Below are 6000 nucleotides of genomic sequence, written 5' to 3'. Positions count from 1 at the left end.
TCAACCTCAGGAGGCTGAAGAAATTCGGCTTGTCACCAAAAGCACTCACAAACTTCTACAGATGCACAATCGAGAGCATCCTGGCGGGCTGTATCACCGACTGGTACGGCAACTGCTCCGCCCTCAACCGTAAGGCTCTCCAGAGGGTAGTGAGGTCTGCACAACGCATCACCGGGGGCAAACTACCTGCCCTCCAGGACAACTACACCACCCGATGTTACAGGAAGGCCATAAAGATCATCAAGGACATCAACCACCCGAGCCACTGCCTGTTCACCCCGCTATCATCCAGAAGGCGAGGTCAGTACAGGTGCATCAAAGCTGGGACCGATAGACTGAAAAACAGCTTCTATCTCAAGGCCATCAGACTGTTAAACAGCCACCACTAACATTGAGTGGCTGCTGCCAACACACTGTCATTGACACTGACCCAACTCCAGCCACTTTAATAATGGGAGTTGATGGGAAATGATGTAAATATATCACTAGCCACTTTAAACAATGCTACCTTATATAATGTTACTTACCCTACATTATTCATCTCATATGCATACGTATATACTGTACTCTATATCATCGACTGCATCCTTATGTAATACATGTATCACTAGCCACTTTAACTATGCCACTTTGTTTACTTTGTCTACATACTCACCTCATATGTATATACTGTACTCGATACCATCTACTGTATGCTGCCCTGTACCATCACTCATTCATATATCCTTATGTACATATTCTTTATCCCCTTACACTGTGTATAAGACAGTAGTTTTGGAATTGTTAGTTAGATTACTTGTTGGTTATCACTGCATTGTCGGAACTAGAAGCACAAGCATTTCGCTACACTCGCATTAACATCTGCTAACCATGTCTATGTGACAAATACAATTTTATTTGATTTGATTTGCAGCAATCTTGGCACTCCTCAATTGTAAAATATTTTGGAAGCTATAGAAATGCATTTATTAATGTCTTCATTTGTTTTTTTTACCCATTTATTCTATTACAGGCACCTTTATGCATACTTTTAATGTATATTATGTGAGCTAAAATATTTTACTTAAAGTATTTATTTTTTGTACTAATGTTACTGTCCTTACTACAACAACAAAAAACTTAAATACATGTCATTTCGTCCTTGAAACTTTTAATTGAAAATACTGTAGAATTCCATTCATTTCTATGGAGGACTGCTCCTACTAGGGAGTGCCAATATGGCCGACCAGTGGCTTCAAAGCATCTCATTGGCGAACACATAGCATCAGCTTTCTAGGGTATATATACACTACCATTCAAAAGTTTGGGGTCACTTAGAAATGTCCTTGTTTTTGAAAGAAAAGCACATTTTTGGTCCATTAAAATAACATCAAATTGATCAGAAATACAGTGTAGACGTTGTTAATGTTGTAAATGACTATTGTAGCAAGAAAAGGCAGATTTTTTAAATGGAATATCTACATAGGTGTACAGAGGCCCATTATCAGCAACCATCACTCCTGTGTTCCAATGGCACGTTGTGTTAGCTAATTCAAGTTTATAATTTTAAAAGGCTAATTGATCATTAGAAAACCCTTTTGCTATTATGTTAGCACAGCTGAAAGCTGTTTTGCTGATTAACGAAGCAATATATCTGGCCTTCTTTAGGCTAGTTGAGTATCTGGAGCATCAGCAATTGTGGGTTCGATTACAGGCTCAAAATGGTCAGAAACAAATAACTTTCTGAAACTCGTCAGTCTATTATTGTAGGAAGGCTATTCCATGCAAGAAATTGCCAAGAAACTGAAGATCTCATGCAACGCTGTGTACTACTCCCTTCACAGAGTAGCGCAAAGTGGCTCTAACCAGAATAGAAAGAGGAGTGGGAGGCCCCCGGTGCACAACTGAGCAAGAGGACAAGTACATTAGAGTGTCTAGTTTGAGAAACAGACACCTCACATGTCCTAAAATATCCCAGGTCAGTGATTGGGGACATTGCCCTGTGTAGAGTGCTGCCTTTCAATCGGGATGTTTAAACAAGTGTCCTGACTCTCTGTGGTCACTAAAGATACTGTAAGAGTAGGGGTGTTAACTCTGGTATCCTGGCTACACTCCTAATCTGACCATCATACTGTAGCCACCTGATCATCCCCAGCTTCCAATTGGCTCATTCAGCTCTCCTGTAACTATTTCCCAGGTTGTTGCTGTAAATGATAATGTGTTCTCAGTCAAGTTAACAAGTTAAATGATACATTTAACCGCTGCGCTGAGTGGTCTAAGGCACTGCATCTCAGTGCTAGAGGCATCACTACAGACCCATAGAGTCCCATAGGGCAGCGCACCATTGGCCAAGAGGTGTCTGGGTTAGGGTTTGGCCTGGGTTGGCCGTCATTGTAAGTAAGAATTTGTTTTTAACTGACTTGCCTAGTTAAATAAAGGTTAAACAACAGAGGTTAGGTGACAGTGTTGTAGAGGGAGCTGGGGTCAGCAGGGTTCTCTGTCTCTCCTTATGTCTTGGCTCCCTGAGGTTAGTTGACAGTGTAGTAGATGGAGCTGGGGTCAGCAGGGTTCTCTGTCTCTCCTTATGTCTTGGCTCCCTGAGGTTAGTTGACAGTGTAGTAGATTGAGCTGGGGTCAGCAGGGTTCTCTGTCTCTCCTTATGTCTTGTCTCCATGAGGTTACTTGACAGTGGAGTAGAGGGAGCTAGGGTCAGCAGGGTTCTCTGTCTCTCTTTATGTCTTGGCTGTCTGAGGTTAGTTGACTGTGTAGTAGATGGAGCTGGGGTCAGCAGGGTTCTCTGTCTCTATGTCTTGGCTGCCTGAGGTTAGTTGACTGTGTAGTATATGGAGCTGGGGTCAGCAGGGTTCTCTGTCTCTCCTTATGTCTTGGCTGCCTGATGTTAGTTGACAGTGGAATAGAGGGGGGTTTGGCCGGCCATGATGTCCTTGTCCCAAAAATCCGCACGGTGGGCTTTTGGTTTCTCTCCCTCTAAAAACAGAAATAAATTAGCTAATTAATTAATTAAAAATCCTACAATGTGATTTTCTGGATGTGTTTCCCTCATTTTGTCTGTCATAGTTGAAGTGTACCTATAATTAAAATTACAGGCCTCTCATCTTTTTAAGTGGGAGAACTTGCACAATTGGTGGCTGACTAAATACTTATATATATGTCTAGCCTATTGTCACCCTCTTGAAGGTGAATAGAAACATTAACTTATTAAAGTTATTTCCTGCAATTCTACACATTTTGCCATGTGTGTAGAGTAAATGTTCCAGTTTTTAAACAAGATTTTGGCCGTTGCATACATTTTGTCATGGGGCAGAGACAAGATGTTGCTATTTTATAAAAAATGTCATGCAATTCTACAAATTTTTCCATGGGGCAGAGATTCATTTTTGCATTTTTAAAGACAATTCTGCACATTTTGCCATGACTCATGACATGTTAATGATATCTGAGTAAGAATGACTAACAAAGTCAATACAAGCCCCCTGGAGGTCAGGGCCCCTGGAGGTCAGGGCCCCCTGGCATGTGCCCTGCGTGCCCAGTCAGTATTTGGACATGATTACTACAAGATTAGAAAGCTGGCTAGACTCATTTACAAATCTAAAAATTGTTAGCTGACATGGCAAATTTAGTGACTGTCATTGACTAACATAACAAGAGAAAAACTGCTGATGCACAACTAAAATGTCAAACTTTCACCTTGTGTATTCTACTATTCTAACTCTCAACAGTATGTTGAGACACTGGGTTTACTTTTTAAATTGGTTTCGGGGGGCCCCTAGTGGCCAGGAATGCTCCACCAGGCCGACATGAAATTCAGCAGCAGGTAAATGTGAAAAAACTCAAAACTGTGTAGGCTACTGTATTGTGGAAGTGTATAGTAAAAAAAACACCTCTGTACTGTACTGACAAAGAGTTAGACATAATCGTTTATTTAAAAACTGTTTCATGAATTAATTTAAACGTTAGAAAAGCATTGTGTTTATAAAAATAAATAGGTTAGGAAAAAAACATATGTATAAACAAAATCTGAATGTCTCTTTGCTGACTTCCTTCATAATGGACAGGGGGAAAAAACGAACTTATCATTCACATAGACCATGTGTTGCTTCAGTGATGTCATCACCCCTACTGCATGCAACAACAAATATGTTAAATAGATACTAAAGATACTAAACGTTGAAAATACAACTATAAATACATCTTCCAACACACTCTACTCTATCATATATGAACATCAGCTTTAAAAAACATGTATAATGCCCTCTTAATCAATAAAACCACAGACAGTTTGAAAGTCTTAGTCAAATCAAATCAAATTTTATTTGTCACATACACATGGTTAGCAGATGTTAATGCGAGTGTAGCGAAATGCTTGTGCTTCTAGTTCCGACAATGCAGTGATAACCAACAAGTAATCTAACTAACAATTCCAAAACTACTGTCTTATACACAGTGTACGGGGATAAGGAATATGTACATAAGGATATATGAATGAGTGATGGTACAGAGCAGCATACAGTAGATGGTATCGAGTACAGTATATACATCCAGCACAGGGAGAAGAGTGAGGAACAAGGGGTCATTCCTCCAGGACATGAATCTCAATACCAGAGGCTTCTTCTATACAGAGAACAAAACAATACATCAGACAACATGTCTCACCATTCATTCTATAGCAGATCATAAAGATGAACTAGTTAATAGGGAATTAGATGGACAAGATGACTACGTCAAAGGACTATTTATGACCTGATTCCATTTCAGTTCACACGTCTGAAGATCAGAATATGTGAATGTAATGTGTTGTTTGCTCCATGTGTTCTATGGATTGATGGAACCATTCATAATGTTTAGGTCTATACAGTCCTTTCAGATCTGTGAACTCTGATGTTGTGGGAGGAGTTAGGAACCTAAATGGAACTGGACCAATGCCTGTGACTCTCACCTGCTTGTGGGGGCAGAGCCTTGGGTGGGCGGATCCTCCATGTGTGAATAGTGACTATGGCAGCCATGATGGTCAGTGTCACAAAGAGCATGATGTGACTGATGGGCAACTTAACAGCATTACTGGTACCTGGACAATGAGACAGACAGGGATTAAACACAGTCAATCATTTAGATTGATTTAAATGAAAGTAGAGTTTGTATCACACACCGGTCAATAGAGAATGCTGAGGACCAATATCCATCAGCCAAACACCTCTACAACTTCTCCTCTGTCTGAACACCAATGATCTAGCTGAGTGTTTTAATTCATGTCTAATAGATTACTTTGATTGTTCAGACCATCCACTAAAAAACTTTAGAGTTATATAACATTTAACATTTAAGTCATTTAGCAGACGCTCTTATCCAGAGCGACTTACAAATTGGTGCATTCACCTTATGACATCCAGTGGAACAGCCACTTTACAATAGTGCATCTAAATCTTTTAAGGGGGGGGGGGGTGAGAAGGATTACTTTATCCTATCCTAGGTATTCCTTAAAGAGGTGGGGTTTCAGGTGTCTCCGGAAGGTGGTGATTGACTCCGCTGTTCTGGCGTCATGAGGGAGTTTGTTCCACCATTGGGGAGCCAGAGCAGCGAACAGTTTTGACTGGGCTGAGCGGGAACTGTACTTCCTCAGTGGTAGGGAGGCGAGCAGGCCAGAGGTGGATGAACGCAGTGCCCTTATTTGGGTGTAGGGCCTGATCAGAGCCTGGAGGTACTGAGGTGCCGTTCCCCTCACAGCTCCGTAGGCAAGCACCATGGTCTTGTAGCGGATGCGAGCTTCAACTGGAAGCCAGTGGAGAGAGCGGAGGAGCGGGGTGACGTGAGATAACTTGGGAAGGTTGAACACTAGACGGGCTGCTGCGTTCTGGATGAGTTGTAGGGGTTTAATGGCACAGGCAGGGAGCCCAGCCAACAGCGAGTTGCAGTAATCCAGACGGGAGATGACAAGTGCCTGGATTAGGACCTGCGCCGCTTCCTGTGTGAGGCAGGGTCGTACTCTGCGGATGTTGTAGAGCA

Source organism: Oncorhynchus gorbuscha, linkage group LG14 (assembly GCF_021184085.1).
Source record: "Oncorhynchus gorbuscha isolate QuinsamMale2020 ecotype Even-year linkage group LG14, OgorEven_v1.0, whole genome shotgun sequence".
Lineage (NCBI taxonomy): Eukaryota > Metazoa > Chordata > Actinopteri > Salmoniformes > Salmonidae > Oncorhynchus > Oncorhynchus gorbuscha.
Note: the sequence above shows the minus strand (reverse complement) of the source record.